We start from the raw sequence: 20,698 nt of genomic DNA on the forward strand, positions 1-20,698 counted from the left end.
TTGCAGATTACCAAGCAAAACAAAACTTCCATTGAATTAAAGGCAAGAGAGACATGCTGCAGCTCAGAGTTTCCAGGATTCTCTTTGACGCTTTCGAAGGACAAAGAATTGATTATAAGCATCAGGACGTAGCAAAGAAAGAGAGACCACATTTCTCAGTGGGCAAACGACATGCGCTCCGAGCAAACAAAGTCCTGGATTCCTAGAGAATGATGGATGGAATGGAGCAGGCTGGAGCTTCTCGTGTCGACAGATCTAGGGCCCGATCCCTATCGCTTGAGATTAGTTGAAAGCTCCCATTGACTTCAGTTGGAGTTGGACTGGATTTTTAATGAGCAGCTAGTGGGATGAGGGGCTGTGTTTCTGTGCTCTAGCAAGCGGGTGATGTTTAAGGAAGACAAGAAAGACGCCGCCCTGGTGCATTTTGCAGAATGTGATAGGCTAGAGATGGGATCAAACCCAAGCGCAGCTCCTGGGGTTTGGGGGAAGTTTGGAGCCGAGAATAGAACCCAGGAGTCCTGTCTCCCACTCTCCTGCTCTAACCAGTCGAAAGACGTCCTCTTCTCTCTCCAGATGCTATCATTGGTGTTGATTCATGAGCTGCAACTCCTGTTTGCCTGGTTCATTAGGTGGAAGCAGCACGCTGATTTCTAGGCTACCTTCTTGAACTGACACGGTTCCAGACAATGCAGAGGCATAAGCGACTCAGCATCTTTGGGGCTGCACTGACAAGTCTTCCATTGTGCTTGGAGGAGGGCTGGGAACAATGGGAAGCACACAAAGCGGGGGTGTGTGCAGGAGAGTGCAGTGTTACTTGATCCGCAGAATCAATAGGGGGATAATGGTCTCCGAAAAGTAAAACCCACCGAGTGACAGAAGACGGGGTTAGTAGACCCAGCAGGAGACAGAGCTTGTTTTGCCAGCAGCACTGGGGAATATCTCCGCTCTTATGGCATGTTCAATTTCATTCTCTACGCTGTCAAGGCAGCGTGATAGAGTTGCTCACAGCCTGGCAGGAGTCACTGGCTGTGGCAGAAGGCGCAGAGCCCCTTCTTAGGTCGGTGCTGGCATTCCAGAGCCTAGAGCTTGACATGTTGCGGGTCTTTCCCTTGGAGGAATTTCTCCTAAAGGTGTCGGAGGATTCCAGAGGATTCTAACTTGAAAGGAGAAGCTGATGTTCCTGGTCACTAGCAAGGGACTGAAATGCCCTGGGGAGGCAGTCGGGCAGGAGGAGGGCATGCTTGGGCTTGCGGTTCTTAACTGCAAAGGTAGGATATAGTAGACCTTGGTTACTGGAGTGAGCTGCGCTCCGTAAGTGGTGGAAGAATCAGTTCACGGATAGGGAGAGTAGCCAGGGCCCTCGCTAGTTACCATCTATGGTAGTTCTATGGTCCCTATGACTGCAGAATCTGAGCAACTCACAACCTTTCATGCGTTTATCCTCACAACACCCCTGTTAGGTAGGGCAGTGCTATCGTCCCCATTGTACGGAGCAAAATGACTTGTCCAGGGTCACACAGGAAACCCGGGGCACAGCAGCGACTTGAATCTAGGTCTCCCCAGTCCTAGGTTAGTGTCCTTCGTCCTCTCCAAGGGATGTACAGAAGTTCTACGTTCCATGCGGGTGGCTGGGTTTTATTAATAGCTACAAAGCACATAGAATCATAGAACTGGGAGGAACCTCGAGAGGTCATCTAGTCCAGTCCCCTGCACTCATAGCAAGACTAAGTATTATCTAGACCATCCCTGACAGGTGTTTGTCCAACCTCCTCTTAAAAATCCCCAATGATGGAGATTCCACCACCTCCCTAGGCAATTTATTCCAGTGCTTAACCACTCTGACAGGAAGTTTTTCCTAATGTCCAACCTAAACTGACCTTGCTGCAATTTAAGCCCATTGCTTCTTGTCCTATCCTCAGAGGTTAAGAACAACATTTTTTCTCCCTCCTCCTTGTAACAACCTTTTATGTACTTGAAAACTGTTCTCATGTCCCCTCTCAGTCTTCTCTTCTCCAGACTAAACAAACCCAATTTTTTCAATCTTCCCTCATAGCTCATGTTTTCTAGACCTTTAATCATTTTTGTTGCTCTTCTCTGGACTTTCTCCAACTTGTCCACATCTTTCCTGAAACGTGGCGCCCAGAACGGGACACAATACTCCAGTTGAGGCCTAGTCAGCGTGGAGTAGAGCGGAAGAATTACTCCTCGTGTCTTGCTTACAACACTCCTGCTAATACATCCCAGAATGATGTTCACTTTTTTTGCAGCACTGTTACACTGTTGACTCCTATTTAGCTTGTGATCCACTATGACCCCCAGATGCTTTCCGCAGTGCTCCCTCCTAGGCAGTCATTTCCCATTTTGTATGCATACAACCGATTGTCCCTTCCTAAGTGGAGCACTTTGCATTTGTCCTTATTGAATTTCATCCTATTGACTTCAGGTGATACATGGGTGATACGGCACAGGGCTGGCCAGATTCCATCCACTGGAGCTATCAAGTTGGCTTGGTGCCTTGGAGTCTCGTCTATTGGCCCAGGTCCTTATGACAGGGAAGGAGTTGGGGGAGGTTTACCTCCAGTGTCAGGTCTTTTGTCCCTGGCAACTGCCCTCTCTTTGCTGACTCTTATATAGCCAAATGTAGTAAGAAGCCCCTGGCTGTGAGATCTGGGGGGGGCGGCTTTTCGACCCCAAAACTCACAGAAACTGAAGAGATCAGAACCTTTGCCAGCCGAAGTCCCTGAGCTCTGCAGAAGACTAGAATCAGGCAGCTGAGACATACATGTGGCTGCAAGAGATCAGGAGGCAGGGAGCAGAGACACCTATAGTCCCGTTAATAAATATTTATTTAGAGGTGACAACTACAGTTTTTCAACTGGCCCATGCTTAGCGAGGGAGTGCGATGGAGTGACAAGTTATGCGAATGTTGAAATGAACAGCTGACAAGTGAAAGTGTGTCGAAATACACATTTCTTTCCCAGCTTGGAGTGTCAACAGCTCTCTCTCTTTCAGGGTATGCAGTGTGATGCAGCACAGCAGAACTTCCCACCTACTCTAGTAGCCAGGGGTGAAGAGTCCTCTGGGACTATTTTAGATACTCATGTGGCATAAAACTAATGGGTGAGAGGGATTTTTGCATCTTGAGGACAAGATCTCTCCTCCTAAGGGGGACTAGCTAGTCGCTGTCTAGTCCCTGGGTCTTAGCTGTCTCATAGGCAGAGTGCTGACCGTGAATTTGGGGGCTGTGATCCACCGAAGGATGGATTACCACTGTGATCAAAGCTATTCTCTACCTACATTGGGGTGCAAAATGGCAAAGTTTAATATTTCCCTTAGGAAGGAAGCAGAGTCTTGTGGCTAAAGCCGTGGCACTCAGGAGACCTGAGTTCATTCCTGGCTGTGCCACATACTCCATGCGTGACCTTAGAGGGGTCACTTAATTTCTCTGCGTTTCAGTTACCAGTTGGGGATAATACTTCAGTTTCTCCCATGGCTTGTCTATTTAGGGTGTAAGATCTTTGGTGCAGGGGCTGTCCCTTACTCTTTGTGTGTACAGCCCCTAGCACAACGGGACCCGATCTGGGTTGGGACTTCTCTGCTGCCTTGGTACAAATAATAATAATGACTAATATTGGTTGGGTTGGGTTCAAGAACCGGGGAAGTTTTCTGTGCATTCCCTGGCACCACCAGCCGGATCTGGCTCGTTAACTCCAGGGGTATAAGAGGTGATTCCTGTTTCCTTTTCAGTCAAGTCAGGGAGGGGTGAGGGGAAGAAAACAAAATGACAAATCAAGCTCCAGCGATGACTCAAATGGTTTTGTGTCAGTGACTCACTGTCCCCTGGGCTCTGCGGAAGCGGTTGTTGGATGTGCTGAAATACAGAAGGAAGCGCTGGGCAGTTACTTCTCAGCTCTGTTTTCACCAAGCCTTGCTGAACCCCACTGGCAACCCCAGCAAGTCTCCAGGGGCAGGAATAGGAACCAGAGATAGAGGCAGAATTAACGACTAAAGAAGGCGCCATCTGAATCAGATACAGGCTGCCCTGAAGGCTTCTGCCCGTTCTTATTCGGCCAAGCACAAGGTGCCAATTCACAGCAGCCAAGCCTGTGTGTGGACAGCTGGTGCAGCGTGCGCCGCAAGATTTACAGCATATGCAATGTGGCAGCGTTCACCTTGCTGCAGAAAACTGAACCTGATCCCTCAACCGGAGGGGAGGGGGGGAGTTGTTGGCATTGCCACCAGACTGTGGCTGCTCCCCGAGCAGGGGCGCCGGGCTGTGTGTAGGTGACACGTTCACAGGCCGTAGGTCATGCACCGCTGCCGGAGTGGGGCCAGGGTACAGCAGAGCACATGCAGAGTGTTAGGCCTGGCCCTGTCTGACACTGGGATTGTAGTTATTGCAGGAGCGGCAGCGGGGCCGCTAGGGGGGACTAGATCAGCCGCAATGATCTAGTCCTTCTGGATGCCTCAGGTTTTGGGTGCTCAAGGAGGGGCCTGATAGTCAGAGGGTCGGTGCTCAGCACGCAGGCCCTTTTGCAGTCTCACAGGTCCCTCCCTCCATGGAGGCACCTGGGCTCACTCGTGCCTTTTGAAGATCTCACTAGTGTGGACACCATTTGCACTAGGGCTTTTTTATCTGGCTTTCACGCTGACGTGGAGGCTTCAAACCGGGGTCTGCAGCCCCTGGTGCAAATCACACTGCCCAGGTGTGACTCGTGGGGATTTGCTACGCTGCAGCTGCACGGGTGGCCAAAATCCCCATGCAGACAAGGCCCAAGCAGGAGGGGGGTTCGTATGATGAATTGCCCAGTGTGATGCATTGAAGCCATTTGGGGCTTTCACTCGCTACAGAGGTTCACTCTGTCTGAGTCCTGTGCTGTACCAGCTAGCTAAATACTATTCCATGCATAAGCCTCCTGCCATCCCAGCTAACAGCCGTCCTTCTTCACTCCTCTTTGACAGTTTGGAAAGAGGAGGTGCCTGGCCCCCAATGACCACGTCTACCAGGATCTCGTTCAGAAATGGGCTCAGCGGAGGAACAAAAACTCTGAAAACTCTTGGACCCTGGCGACCCGCTGTGCAGCAGTTAGGGGAGTTTGATACAGATTTACGGTTGCAGGGCTGCTTCTGAGCTTGCCAACAGCCCAGTCTGGGTGCCTGGGGGCATCTCCTACTGGACGGAGAAGCCCAGCCAGAGAGGGAGGCACATGCCAGGTCCCTCCTCACGCACGTGCTCTCAGCCATGTTATCGCAGCTCATCAGAGGCAGGAGGGAGAGGGAGAGCATGTGAGGGAGACAGACCTGGGAGATTAATCATAGAAACCCCGGCATCCGTTTTAGATCAGCGAGAGAAATCTCAGTACCCATCTTACCCAGCACCTAACTTGAGTGCTGTGATAATGAGCAATGATATTTATTTGTACAAGATCTCATGATATTGCGGCTCAGAGAGTAGCCCGTAGCTGTCAGAGACTCCAGGGCTCTTTCCTATGCCTGCGGCTGGGAGCTGCAAGGAAAGAACTCTCCTCTGCGGCTGGCTCCCTTTTCCTGCTGCAGGGCCAGGCTAAATCCGTGGCCGGAATTTGCAGGAATGAGAGTGATTTGGGGTGCTCTGAAAGAGGCCCTTTGTTTGCCAAAGGTGCTGAGCACCTGATGTCTGAAAATGGAGCCCCTGTAAGGTCAGGTGTCCAAAGTCAGTCTTGAAACTCCTGGCCTCAGCTCAGGCCAAAGCTCCCATTGATGTCACCAGGACAAGCTGAGGAAGGTCTGGCCCCTGGCACTGATGTCTGTAAAACTCAAGAGGCATTTGATACATTCTCAGTCTCGTCACCTTTTAATGCAGTGAGGTAGCATCCCCGTCAGCTGATGTCGTCTCTGGATCTGGGTTCACAATTATGGTGACCCATGCCTTTATCGGAGGCTGGGGTTTGGCTGCAAAACTCCACCAGGGAAGCGCTGTCAGGTGGGCCACGGCTGTGAAGAAGGGACAGCGGGAGAGGACGATGTAAAGGGATTTGTACAGCTTTTCTCTGGCTCATGGTAGAAAGCAGGTTGAGCATCTCGTTCAGCCTGGGCCTTCCCCTTCCCCTACCTGTCATGTTTATTCAAGAAAGGCCATGGGAGGAAGCATGTGGCGAAGGGAAGCCGCTGAGATGGGGAGCAGGTGGAAGGAAGGTGCTAGAGAAGGCCTGCAGAACGGCTCCGACTCACTTCTGTAAGCAAACAGACCAATAAACAGCTGAGATTTGTGGGGATCTGTAGGGGGATTAGGTGGTAAACAGCCTTTTCCGTCTGCTGCAGACACCTTTACCTGAGACCTTTTCTGGGCTTACCCATATCCAACCTGGGTTTATGCCATGTAAAACTAGACTGGGACACAACACTGGAGTATTTGCGGCAGGGAATGGTTCCCCTGCTTTGGCTGCGGATGGGATGGACGGACAAAGTGACTGGTGCCAGTGGGTCTTACCTGTCTCTCGTATCCCTGAATCTATGAAGTCCTAAAAATCAGGAGGCGTGAAGATTTTTAATTTGCTTTACTGACTCCTTCTCTCCTGCCATCCAGCTGGCTGAGTTAAAGGGCAGGGAGGTAAAACCTCCATAATTGCTTCTTCACTGGGTAGCATTTTTTCACACCCTGCCTCCTCAAGTAGCAGGGTAAAGGTTGTGTTGTATAACTGATGAGGAGCGAGCCTTGAGTTTTATTTGGCAGGTGAATGTCTCTTCCTTATTAAGCTCACCCCTGGGGAAATGACTGGGTTTAAGGCCCTGATGAGATAACACTTCATTATTTTTGTGCTCTTGGAGGATTAGCAGCATTGGGATCTATCAAAGGCTTACGAAGAGGCTTTATCCACGCTGAATTCATTGGAGCGAGAGGCGTACTGATCAGAGGGATTCGCTTTGCCAGTGCTTCTCCTCTTCCCTTCTGGTGTTGGGCTCAGCTGTGGGACCTTCCTTCCATCTCACCAGGGGCTGAGCTAAGATCAGCACCGTAGTCCTGGAGTTGGTCAGAGAAGCCCAGCTCTCCAGCAGAAAGCCGCTGGAGATACAGCAGGCATATCTGATGATGGTATAAATTGCTGTCACCTTAGGACCAAGTTCTCAGCCACTATGTGTGAGCACGCCGAAGTATATTCCCAAACTGTCCTCTGCTGTAAGTGCAAAACCATGGCCACTGACCTCAGTGGAGTCTTGCCCATTTACACCAGCCGGCGATTTGGCCCTATTATGGCAACAGCTTCTGCTACAGTATAAAATGCAGCTGTTGTATTTCTAGCCGCTTCCTGATTGAGAATTAGGCATCTCTGCAGGGCTAATTCAGGGACTTTGTATATAAGGTTAGCATGGTGCTTGGGGGGTGTTGGGGCAGGAGGTGTATGAAGGGGGTGAAAAACAACTAATTAGGCATTATGGGTCCTGGTTGATAAGCCAATCACGGTAATACACAGGGAGCAAGAGCACAGACTTCATCTGATCATGTTTGGAGAAACTGCAGTTGGATGGCAAATAAAGATCCTAGCACGTTTGCCCGTCGGTGCATTGGCACAGCTTCGCAGTAAGGGATCCTTTTTACTGCTGTTGTACTGCTATTAATCAATGGGTTTTCTTTTGGGCTGAGAGCCAAAGGGAGCAGAAGAGGAGACATTTACAAATAAACACAGAACTGGGTGGTGTGAGTGGAAGCAGGGAGGCTGAATGACTTTCCAGGTGGTGGTCCTGTGATTTATATCTGAGATGGTATCAACCTATTAGCACTGTCTATTGAAACAGTTTTACTAACAATGTCAGCGCCTGGCTATTGTGCCAAGACCATGGACTAGTATCTAACAGGGGTAGAGAAGAACATCCCCTGTGAGCAGGTTATATCCTGACTGCTCATTACAAGGTTTTGTGCACCTTTTTCTGAAAGGATCTTGGTTAGAGAGAAGATACTAACGCTAGATGGACCACTGGTCTCTGGTCAGTTAGTCCGTGTGTTATATTATCTTAGACCACTTGAAGTGCTTAAGAGGGGAGTTGATTCACTTCTCGTATTAGAGGAATAAGCATGAATTTATCACACATCTCCCCCTGCACCTCCCCACCTCTTCAGATCCAGCTAGTGGCTGCTGACTCTGAACCAAAGTGATGTAGCTGGCATTAGACCCAGGAAACAGGGTGTTTGGATGCCGGCCAAGCTGTGCACTTGATCCAAACACAGCTGGAGCTGATCGGATGAAGTGAGAGGTTAAGAAGAGAGCATCTGTTATCTAAAGGGGACACGCAGCAGGAAACTGTAAGCTCTTTATTTTTTTCCCTCTTTTCAATGCATCATCTTTACTTTTTTCTTTGATGTATTAAGGGAGCACTTGCCTCCAGGGTGGTCATTAAGTGCCACCGTGTCACCATGTGATCATGACGTTCATGTGGCCCCTCTAGATCCCAAAGCGCTTTGCAGACTGGATGGGCAGGAGTTGCTTCACCCACCACTGAAGAGCAGCCACCTCTGGGGTGAAACGTGGTAGCTGTTTTAACAGTGACCGGCAACATTCTCCCATAGTTCATTATAGACAATGAAGAATTATGCTGATCAAATGAAAACCGCAGGGGAAGTGTAGGTCAGGCAGATGTAAATACCCAAATTCAAGTTGGGCTAATATCTAGGAAGTTAACATCCTTCCTCTTGCAAATGGTACCCTGGGGTCGTTACTGACCCGCAGATGCCAGGATGTTGAGTTTAAAACTCATCTGAAAGATTCATTCTCTAGTAACACCCTGCCAGGACATTAGTTTGTTATTGAAGGGCAGTGCAGCTCCTGCCACCTCTGTACAAAGGATCCAAAACCACAATAATAGCCCCCTGTTGCATTAATCTGCCGCTAGTGTATCGACTCATCCCCCTGGGAACGTTCATTCTGAAAGTAAGGGGCCAGCTCTTGGGAGCATCACAACAACTCCTGCCGAAGTTGCTAGGAGTTACAGGGGCCGTAAGGATTCAGCCCGAGATATTTCTCCCAACCCCCCCTCCCTGAATTACTATCCGCTGATCTGCCTAAGCTCCATCAGATAAGGCGCTGGTCTGCAAACCCCGCACATGGGCGAGGCGTTGATTAAGTCAGTGCACTGTTCCCAGGAGACAGCTTTACAGGGTGAGGGGACCCCTGAACAGTGCTGTCCCTGCTGGGGGGGCACTGTACACTGCACAGTCCTGGGTGCAGATTCCTTTCCTCTCCACTCCGTTGGCGTCCGTGGATTTACACCCAGCGTTGCATTTGGCCTGTGACTCCCGGTGCACTTGCTGACCCTGAAGTGCAGCTATGATGCACCAACCACCCAACCTGTATATATATAATTGTGCTTATTAACAGGATTATTTTAATGGCATGGCCAGTGGTCCCATAAACAGACAGCCTGGGCTCCTCAATGGCGATTCCCTCCGTGTGTGCGCTCGTTCTCGCTCTCAATCAGAGCTGTGCCATTAAGCTTCCGGTTCAGCAGTCGCCTGTGCATTGGTGTTCGTGCGCAAACAAGCCTGCAGCTCACCACGGTGTGGGTGGGGGGGATGAGGAGGGAGAGGAAAAGCTACATGTAAATAAACTTCAAAATAAAAAGTGACAGAGATTATTTGCTGCTTAATGAACTAAAATGTCCAACCTCCCACCGAGCAGCAAGGTTGTTTATAAACTACAGAAAGGGCTTTATTTTAATGGGCAGTAAATCTCATTCATCCCAAGCTCTGGCAGTCACGAGCACGCAGGATTAATGGGCTCACACTTAACTGCAGGGTCCCTGCGTCTGTGCTCTTGGATTCTCTGCCTCTGTGTAACATCTCATGGCCGATTCTTTCTTTTCCTCCCCTTGCTTGCATTTATTTTTTCCCTCCTTTCTTTAATCCCCTTCATGACACTGATAAACCAGAGAGGTTATCTGGTCAGGAGGAAATTAGGGTTCTGTGCCTGTGATTCAGTCTGTCATATCCGTTCTGTGCTAGGTTTTGTTTATTTGCTTGAAAGATGTTTTCCCCCCTCTGTTTTCTGTCTCTAGGTTGCAGCTGGAGACTAGCCTCAGATAATCACAGACAGTATTTTATAAGTAATCATCCTCTCTCCCCTGCGGCCAGATTTTTCTCTCTCTCTACCCCCAAGCTCCCGTACATTCAGAGATGTGAAAACTGACCCTGGCATGCAGTACGGCAGGACTCGCATCCAGAGGGCCGAGATGCCACAATCAGATGTTTCTGATGGATTCCTCTCGTGTTGAAAAATGCAGCATCTCGGCCCCTGAGGGAATCAATGGGGAGAGTGTCACATTAACACATTGAAGGGGGGGGGGAAATGATATGGGTGATAATATCCCAATAGTTTAGTGACGGCATTGAAAAGCCAGAACAAAATATCTACCGAAGTAGATAGTTAGGTAATAACACAATAACACAAATGTATCTTCTGTATAAATGAAAATGTTTGAGCCAAATGGTGAGTGACTAAGAAAGTTTTCCTGCTTTCAATGTAAAGGGGTCATTGATGAGTAGTTTCAAGGATGCAAGCTGTTATTTCAGAGCTAACTAGGCCTGGTGTGACGTATTTGTTGTTGGGGGTTGTGACTTTAAGAGATGGAAAATGATATATTTCAAGTCTCTTGAAAGCTTTTGAAATGTGCTCATCACTACCTAGCGCTGGAAGTAATTCTGACATGCAAGATGTGTGCATTAAAGATGGGTCAGAAAGGTTGGGGGGAGGGAGATTTAAGCTTGTAAAACATCATCGGTCAAGATCTCTCTCTCGCTGTCTCTTGCTATCTGTACTGCTGTCTGTTTGTCTACAGCCCACTCACTTATACTCTGCAAAACAGGGGAGTGGCTTGAATAGAGGTTGGATGTCTTTTTAAAAAAACACGCTATGCTTGAACCATAAGTTCATGGGCTCGATGCCGGGCTCTCTGGCCAATGTTCTCTGGCTTGTGTCATGCAGGAGGTCAGACTAGATGATCCAAATGATCCCTTCTGGCTTTAAAATCTATGAATCAAGGTTCCACTTTAACCAGACTGCCAGAGTGGGAGGGCGGTTCGGATAAAACCCAGTTCCAATCTGAGCCTCATTGTAGGGTTTGCTATATGGTATATTCTTCTTCTGTTGGTGCAGCACTGGTCCCTGTTTGCTGTTTCCATCAGGAGATGGTGTTTCACTTTGCTTCACCCTTGTTTTCTAGCTGGTAGATAATGTAGCCTTAGTGGTACAGTAGGGCCACCGAGAGGATAGCTGGCCTTTCCTTTCAGCCGTTGGGGGATGCGGAGGTGATGTAGACACTCTAGTGAAAATATACTTGCAGGCCCAGATGATCTGGTAGAACTGGTAGGTGAGTCCCATGGGAAGAAAATGTAAGCGGAACGAGCTCACGAGACCTGGCAGCTTTTCAAAGAGGCAGTATTAAAGGCAACAACAGCAAACTATCCCAATGAGAAGGGAAGGCGGAAAGAATAGTAAGGATACGTCTATACTACCCGCCGGATCGGTGGGTAGTGTTTGCTGTATCAGGGATCGATTTATCGCGTCTTACCTGGACGTGATAAATCGATCCGCTGATCGACCCCCGTACTCCACCTTGGCAGGAGGAGTAAGTGGAGGCGACGGGGGAGCTGTGCCAGTCGACTCGCCGCCGTGAGGATGGCCAGGTAAGTCGAACTAAGATACTTCGTCGCGTAGCTGAAGTTGTGTATCTTAGTTTGAGCCCCCCCTGCTAGTGTAGCCCAGGCCTCAGAGTCCAATATGTTCCATCAGCCGCTCTTTCAGCCGCCGACAGGGGGTACAAACGCGGCAGCGACATTAAAGCGCTGCCGTAGCAGCACTTTAAGCAGGGCACTTTAAGCGCAGCTGCGGCAGTGCTTTAAAGGAAGGCAGCAGGGGCTGGTACCGGCGGCCACTTTTTACTGGTACGCCGTACCGGCCCGTACCGCCTTACTTTCACCCCTGCTGGGATGGGTTACATTTACCTGGTACTGCCTCAATGCAGAGCGCTGTGCTTGTAGGATGACCTTGCAAGGTCTCTTCTAGCCCTACATTCTATGAGTTTATGATCACGCCAGACTCTCCAGAATGCACCTCTGCGTGCAGCGATTCGGAGGCAGGCCGCTTGGCTGGTGTTTATTTTTAGCGCTCTAAACGGAGAGCCGCTGAGATACTGTCGCTGGGGCACCGCAGGCAGGAGCAAATGAAAATGGACGAGCTGCTGAAGTAAAAGAGGGAATTGGGAAGGCAGTGCCAGACAGTGGAAGGAAACAAAATACTTCCAAGCTTTCCCCATTAGCCTCCTTCTTGACACTGGGTCTGCCTCCTAGATAAGCATTTAATCCAAATGGTAGCGGGCTGAGTGCTGCAGAGGGGGGAGGCTGGAAGAATCAGAGACATAAGATGATCCAGGGTTTCTGAGTAACTCCCCAGTAGATCCCAACCATGCAGAGGGAGGGCACTTTGATACCATACAGACTCCATCCCTCCCATATGCCAGCAAATTACTGCAGAGGAGACGGAGGAGAATCCATTTGATTGAGTGCGCGTCAGACCACACCATGGGTGTTTGGCTGCTTCTTCCACTGCCAGCAGTGCCAATACTCCACATCCCACTAGCTGTGAGCTAACTCCTCGCTGCCTAATGTGCTCGCCCTCAGCTGCAGCACAACTGTTGCACAACAGACAGCCAGGGCTCCGAAAGTGAGGACACGCCTGGAGATTATTGTCTGACAGACAAGCCCGTTCCTGCCGGGCTGTTGGAACATGCATACCTGCTGCGTTCTACACTCTGTGCAGCTGTTAAAGCTTGCAGTGGTGTGTGCCGTGTTAATCAAAAAATCCCAGACCCAACCGGGCAGGCGGAGCAGCTGCTTTGTACAAGTATGTTTTTGTCTGCTCTGAATCCTAATATTCATTCTGGGCATTGGAATTGTTTCCGTGTCCCTCGTCACATGAAAACATCCCTGACAGTGCCGGGAGCAGGATCGTGTTTGACAACTCTGCTCCCCGGCACGGTAGAACTTTCTGCCATCAGGATAAAGCTCATCTGTTCAGGAAACAGACAGGGCCCAGCCTTGCAGGGACTAAGGAGCATTGCAACTCTCCTCACCTTCCACTCCCAATGCCAGGCGTGCTTCTCCGACTGGCCCTTGCTAACAAACACAGAGCAGCGTGGACATTTAAAAAAACAAATCCAATCTCCAAACCCTACCAAAACATAGCACTCCGTTGCACACACTCAGTTCTCCCTTTGGGGTGAGGAAGAGAGAGAAAGAACAAACGACATGTGACAGACGTTAGTCCCATCGCTTAATGCCCAGCTGGAAGGCACTCAGGTATGATGGTGATGAGCACAGTACAAGAACATATGAAAGCAGGCTAGATTCGTGGTGCAATCATTAGCCAGTTTCCTTTGCACTTCAGAATCAAAGCCACTTTTGAATTATGTTTTCCTCAGTCATACAGTGCTGGGGAAGGGAGAGTTGTACTCATAACTTATATTTATTTTATATCATACTTGTTTAAATAGCATGCAATTAACCTGTGGAACTCATGGCCACAAGGTATCACTGAGGCCGAGAGCTTTCAGAGTTTTAAAAAAGCATTAGGCATTTTTATAGGTGATGAGCAGATCCACATAGTGACATAGGATCTAAAACGAAGCAAACCAGTGGTTTAGAAGGCTATAAACCCTCATGTCAGAGGTTAGTTAAGGCAGAAATTACCATTACTGTTCCATAATTGCCCAATCAGGCTTTCTTGCACCTTTGTCTGCATGTGCCAACTTCTCAATCTACGGCAGCAGTTCTCCAGCCAGCTTATATAAACCCTTGATTGATGGCGTTTTCCAGTGCAACTGCCACCCAGCGCCTGTGGCTTCAGCGTGGGCACTGCCAGGAGAGAGGCAAAGGAGAATGTCTGAACTGCCAGGGGGCGGGGAGGAAGAGCCAGGTAGGGTTTCTTGCTTTGTTAAAATCACCTCCTTTGCGAGGGTCTTTGAGCAAACAGTGCGAGGGCTAAGATGCGGCATTTGGAACCAATGGAAGATTTAAACCAGAGCCTCTTCTGGGGTCTCATGAAACCTGAGCGATTGTCCCTTTAAGAAGCTGGCTGTTTTCCTGAACCATCACTGTGTCAGCCCCTGAGGGACCCTGCAAAGGGCATTCTGCTGGTAACTGTGACACGCTGACGCAGGAGCCTAACCTACAGAGAAGACCTCGTTCCCCCGGAGGGGTGACCCCTGAACTCACCCAGGCGAGGGCACGGGGGCTTCTCTCTCCGCTTGTGTTCCTCCAGGAGAGGAAGTCTGCTTCCCGTCAGCTAGTCAAGCAGATTTTTCTTGCTGATGTCTCTTAACACTTCACCCTCCCTGTGGCTGGCTTAGCTGCAAAGGCAGGATTCCTCCTCACCGGAGAAATGATTGCTGCCATCTATTATTTCTTTGAGTGGCCACAAACGTGTCCGGAGCCTCACGGAAATGGAGTGCCTTCCGTGGGGAGTGTGTCACCTAGTGTGAGACCACTGCTAATTAAGGGTGAGGAGATTCAAATAAGGACGGGCCTTGCTGTCTCCCACAATGCAATGCAAGCCAACGCTTTTTCTTTAGATGATCAGATTAGCCTTATTTTCCTCATTCTTTTTCATTCCCATGCGTTTCCTGGATCCAGATAGGACTCAGACTACTAGCGATCTCCTCTCAGAGTTGGTTCCCAAGATGTCCCGACCCACTTTGTAAGCCCGGACGTTGAAATGGTTGCCCTTTACACTGGGCCCGATTGCTACCGGAGTGTGTGCAGCAGTGTGGTTTGGACTTGGATCCAGGAGTTTTATTCCCAGCTCTGCCACTGGCCTGCTGGGAGGACCTAGAATAAGTCATGTCATCGCTCAGTGCCTCAGTTTCCCCATCTGTAATAATACTGCCCTCCTTTGGAAAACACCTTGAGACCTATAGAGGATAAAAGCAAGAGGCCGTTTAAGAGCGAACCTCTAGCTGAGGCACAAATTATTAGTCTGGATGCAGGACTCACAGAGTGACATTCTACGGTCTGAGTTATCCTGGAGATCAGATGGGTCCTTCTGGCCTTATGACCTGTTATGAATCTTCTCCATGATGACAAGTGTGAAAATATTTCTTTCCAAAGTTTCAAAACTTTAACTGTTTTTGCAAAACCCAACAGATAAAATCACACCCAAGTACAGACAGCTCGTGGGCAGGAATTCGCAGTCTGAGGAGAAAGAGGCTCATTTGTTTACAAAAACAAGTATAACAAAAATCAATGGATCAAAATATTGGCTTTTTTAAAAATCCCTGCCAAAGGATCAAAATGAGGGTAAATGTACATTTAATTAAAACGGAAATGGTCAAAAATACTAAATAGCCCCCAAATATAAGCAATTTTGTAATGGAAAAATAAAAAAGAATCTAAGAAGAGGAGGAGGAGGATGAAAAAATAAGAAGGGAAAAGAAAAGCTTCAGGATGTGTTAATATTTTGGTGGCTTCATTACAGAGGTGTAGGAAGGCAAATGATGTGTATGCCTCTCTCCCATGACCCTATATGGGGGGGGGACGCTTGGGGGTTCCCAGAGCTTAGGCTCCAGCCTAAACCCAAATGTCTACACCACAGGTTTATAGCCCTGGAGCCCAAACCTGACGAGCTTGAGTCAGCTGACCCGGGCCAGCCGCAGGTGTTTAATTGCTGCGGAGACATACCCTTTGAGGACATGGAGAGAGGTCCTGAGATACTGGGGAGCAGTTCATATGAGGAGGGTGATTGATAGAGAGGATGGACAGACGGACGACATTGTCATAAAGGCCATGAGAAATCCACACATAGAGGGTCCCTGCCCCTTCCACGTAGATCTGTAAAATGGGATTTGGCCCAGGTAGTGGGACTCATAGTAAGACTCTCCACCACTGTGGGTTTTTTTTTTTTTTTGCGTGGATGAAAATGTCTTGTCTCATTTCAAAAAGTTTGGCAGTTTTAACCCTGAGATCAAAGGTGCTGGAGAAGTACAAAGTATTATTTGATAGCAGACTTCATGACACTCCTGATCCAAGACACTTCCCTTGCTTAATCTTCAGGGAAGCTCAGATAGGGATCTGACTTTTGGGCTTGGTTGCATCTGTAATTCTGATAATAATAAACATCCCCAATTTCATCCGTGTTTATTCCGGGCAGGAATTTGTGTCTGCTGTCTCTTTAAGCAGAACCGAAGTTCCTCTCTGTCTAAGAATTCCTACAGTTGATCTACAGCTTGTTCCAGCCCTGTTAATTTAGGCAGGTGTCTCTGTCTTTCTCCATTTTGGCAGCAGGGTGAGGAGAATGCGAGGTGAAAGGTACTAGCCACGCTCCAGCAATACCGTGCTAGTGATACCAGACCCGTACGGAGATCAGCTTTCGCCTCGCACGGCCTCGGAGCTGCAGCCGGACCCAGTTTCAGAAGGGAACCCAACTCCTTGAGTCTCAGGTTCTGTTATTAACTTGAAACTTTGCCCCAAACTTGCCCCAAGACTTTCTGCGAACCAGACTTGGGACCGGTTTGGGGTGGACGTGACCTGGTTTGTGGATGGCAATGATGCATCATATAGGGATTTCATATGGGGTGCAAACACAATGCAAACCCAACTAGGGGTTCTGCAGACCCCACCATGTCCTGTGCACCTTGCCTAGCTGCCCTGGCAGAGAAGTAAGAACTGCAAGGGTCCAGGGTTTGGTAATGTGCAGGCAGCAGATAGGCACCCAGCTAGGTAGATAAGTCTGCTGCCGATCTGGCAACCTAGCAGCTGCTACAATTAATGACACACACATGGGTTGTTGCTACACAAGACTGAGGGCCTGGTCCAAATCCCGTTGAATTCAGTGCAGGTCTTCCCACCGATGTCAGGGATCTTCGGATCAGGCCCCCCAGGCGGTTTCTTCCCTTTGGTTAACTTCTGTGGGTTTGGCGTGGTGTGAGAGAAGAAGTGCTGAGCAAAAGCAGAACAAGAGGAGAAGGAACAGCCTCTCCCAGGCGCTGTGAGTTTCCACCACACAGCAGCGGACGGACACCCAGATGTTCAGAACACAATTCTCCTTGTCTCTCTTCTGTATTGCCCTGTCTCAACTCCCCAGACAGGCCACCCCACCGTCCCAGCTGCCTTTGGGGAAAATGGCTCCGAATTGCATCAGAATTCAGACACGCCTCTCTACCCAGGACAGATCAGAGGGCAGGAAAAGCTTTTCCACGAGCAGCTCACTGGGTGGGATTTGAAGAAAGCAAACAGTAATGTTATCTGCCCCAGTTTGAATTTAATATCCATAAGCGGTCATTAATCAAACTAAGACTATTAGATCCTTACCCATACCCAATCAGTGCATAATGGATTATCTGCAGGAACTAATAAAGGGTGATTATCTCTGCTTTGCAAGTTCCAATTACTGCATTTATACGATCAATTATTTCTTGTAGCGTTTCGCAGGTGTAATTTGTGTGACGTTATGCTGACTCCGGGTGAAGGATTAAGCAAGCTAAGGAGTTGCTTGGCTGTTTAGTTACAGCGCGCAGCTCCATTGGGTTAGTGTGTGTGATCCCATCTAGAGATCTCAGGGAATGCCCGCTCACATGGTTACTGAGATTCAGGACTGCCCCAAGCTGATGACAGGGAGAGAGGATCCGTGGGAGATGAATGCTTATCCAAACCTCATCTGAATGATCTGGGGATCTTGGGCCTGCAAAAATGGATTATCTTGTGAGATGCTTTGATTCTGGACAGGCTGGGTATATAGTGAGAACTTCCTTTTCCGCGGTGTTTAGACTCCAGAGAAACTAAAGCATCAATTATCCTGCTTCAGCAGGGGGGGATGGACTAGAGGGCCTCTTGAAGTCCCTTCCAGCCCTGAATTTCTATGATCCTAACTGTTTGCATTTCCTTCCCTCCAATGTCTTCTCCATCCTCGGTCCCTCCCTGACCTTTTTCTGCTTGACACATCAGGCAGCAGAGCTCCTCTCTGCCCTCGTCCATCACCTCCTACCTTCAGGAGAGTTACCTTCCCCTGCATCTCACCTCTGGGTATCCTGCTGCTTGCTTCTTATAGTTTACACAGCCAGCAAAGAAAATACCCCCCCCCCTCCGCCGCAAACCAGCTGGCTTCGGTCATCTTGCTCCCAACCCCTCACCCTTCGCTGTCTTTTACGCTTTTCTGCCTGGGTAGCAAAGTCGTCACATTGTCTTAAAGGAGGTGGAAATATTCCAGCAATGTCGGTGGAGTTTTAGGAATGGCTTAAAATTACAATAAATTTGAGACACTCTACATGTCCGCTTGGGGCCCAGCATTGTTTTGGTAATTTGAAGCAGATTCAGTCGGCGCTTGTGGCAAATGGCAGATTTCACCGCTGTAATCGAAACCAGGGCAGAGTATGAGCGACAGGAGGAGGTGGGGGCAGGAAAAGGAAGCTGAGTTCTGGGATGCTAGTTGGAGCTATGCGGCCAAATTTTCCAAAGTGGCCACCGATTCTGGGTGCTTTGGTTCCTGGTTAACCAACGTTAGACACCTTGGGCCTGACTTCCAGAGGTGCTGCTCCCATTTGAGCTGGAGTTGCAGGTGCTCAGCGCCCGGGAAATTAGGCCCAGTGGCCAAAAACTGAGGCACCCTACACCAGGGGCTGATTTTTTCTATCCCAAATTTGCTACAGAAATTGTTGCCTCGCTTTGTTCTAGCGTAGGGCAGCAATTCCTGGCACATGTGTAGCATCAGGGTACCTTTGAAACATGAACTAATTAAGCCACCCAGTGGCGCCGGGAGGCATGGTAAAACAGGTGAGTAGTAGGAGATCTGTTTAACGATAAGGAAACTGAGGCAGACGGAGAGGTTACGTGATTTGCTCAATGGCTCAGAGTTGAGTCGGGACAGAACCAACCTGTGCTGATTCAGTCTCCTCTATCCATGAGGCCATGCTACCACCCAGCAAAAGCCCTGTTCCGATAGCATTCCTCCGTCCCTGTCGTTTAGCCCTTCCCTTCTGGGAGCCTTTGTACTTTGTGTGTAGTCCCAGAGTGACTGCTTCCAGTTGCCAAGCAGCCACCCCTTGTCTTCTGTTCTCCACCATGTCCTCCATTCTCAGCCACATAGTGACAATGCCAAGTCACATGGAGGAGGAAAAGAGCCCTCTCTGTGCTGATGAGAGATCATAGAATATCAGGGTTGGAGGGGACCTCAGGAGGTCCTCTAGTCCAACCCCCTGCTCAAGGATTGAACTCACAACCCTGGGTTTAGCAGGCCAATGCTCAAACCACTGAGCTATCCCACCCCTTGCTGCGCCATGTGGCTATTAAAGCTGCTGGCCACAACAGATGAGCTGCCTTAAAGAGAGCTTTTAAAAAGCCCCCACAGGCTCCCTTAAACCTGCCCCTAAATTTAGATCTTCCATTTGCCTGCCATGTGTTTGCAGCAGTGAAACTCCCATCTTCCCAGCTCCGAGCATTCTGTTTTTGTTGGCCCAGCCTCTGGATTGCTGGGATCAAGTCTGCACAGGTGGATCCACATTACAGCAGACTTCACGCCTTTTATTCTGCCTCTGGCAAACTGGGTACATGCGCATGTATCCCCACACACAGAGAATGCATAAGATCTGTGCATATGCTGGACTCCTGCTGCGTGGTAGTGATATACCCAGATATATACACTCACCAGCCAGAACCCTGCTAATTCACACTGCCTGGGAAACTCGCTGCAATTGATCAGCGGGGTGGCCGTGTTAGTCTGTATCCACAAAAACAACAAGGAGTCCGGTGGCACCTTAAAGACCAAAGATTTATTTGGGCAGAAGCTCTCGTGGGTAAAAAACCATTGACTAAATTGTAAATGTTGCAAATTAGCAAGCAAGAACCAAGTCCCAAAGAGTCCCATTGATTTCAAAGTGGGTCCTTGCATGCTTTAGTTAAACACAAGTTATCAGGCATATAACAGGAGAAACTGGGTGAAATTCTCTGATCTATGTTATAGCTTAGCTTAGGTTATAGCTGGATGATCTAATGGTCCCTTCTGGCCTTAAAAATGTGCGAATCTAAAGGCTCAGCTGATTCGACCCCAAGAGAATGATCATAATAAAAGAGCAAGGATAATGTCAAATGTACTTGGCTCCTTTGCGGTGTTAAGTATTTAAATTCATACGTGAGCGTAGACTGGTAATGCATCATATATTTCGTAAAAGCAGTGAAACCTCAGGGTCTGATGTTCAAAAGTGCTCAACATTGACCTGATTCTGGTCCCGTTGAAATCAGCGGTAAAATTGACTCCAGAGTGCTTTTGAAAACGCTGCCCTTCATAACACAGAATCATCTGCTGTTAAATATTTGCCCGGCAGTGGGAAAAGACCAGTAATTGTTTGCTCAGATTATAAAGTGTGTGGTTTGGCAAAGTGCGGATTAGCAAGGGCCTACTGTAGGTACAGATATTTTTTATACAGTCTTTTCATTTGTTTTGTTTGCTTTTTATTTAAACCCAAACCCATTTCTGAGGTTGATTCCATCACGAGTAAAACCTCTTTTGCAGTAAAATGGTGATATTTAAGGAGGAGAGGTGCTATGGGGTAATACAGGAGCGGCCTCCTCTATCGAGAACCCTTCCCAGTACGTGCAAGTGAAGAGACATGTGGCTTTGGCCATTCTGCGTGGCTTCTCAGTGGGAGTAGCTTCTCTCCCCACAGATTTGCACATAAATTTCCCTTG

The 20,698-nt window shown here is 48.8% G+C and overlaps 1 protein-coding gene across 3 annotated transcripts in view; it reads left to right on the forward strand.

Moving 5' to 3' along the window:
- RXRA (retinoid X receptor alpha) overlaps positions 1 to 20,698 on the forward strand; it is a 211,324-nt gene that overhangs the window by 84,349 nt on the left and 106,277 nt on the right. Inside the window, exon 1 of one of the 3 annotated variants that reach the window (XM_039506654.1) lies at positions 8,227 to 8,278. The exons of the other annotated variants lie outside the window; for them this stretch is intronic. The gene's annotated coding sequence lies outside the window, so the exon portion shown is untranslated. Of the gene's footprint in view, positions 1 to 8,226; positions 8,279 to 20,698 lie in introns of those variants that run through there. 3 annotated transcript variants of the gene reach the window in all.

This window comes from Mauremys reevesii, linkage group 19 (assembly GCF_016161935.1).
Source record: "Mauremys reevesii isolate NIE-2019 linkage group 19, ASM1616193v1, whole genome shotgun sequence".
NCBI classification, from domain to species: Eukaryota; Metazoa; Chordata; order Testudines; family Geoemydidae; genus Mauremys; species Mauremys reevesii.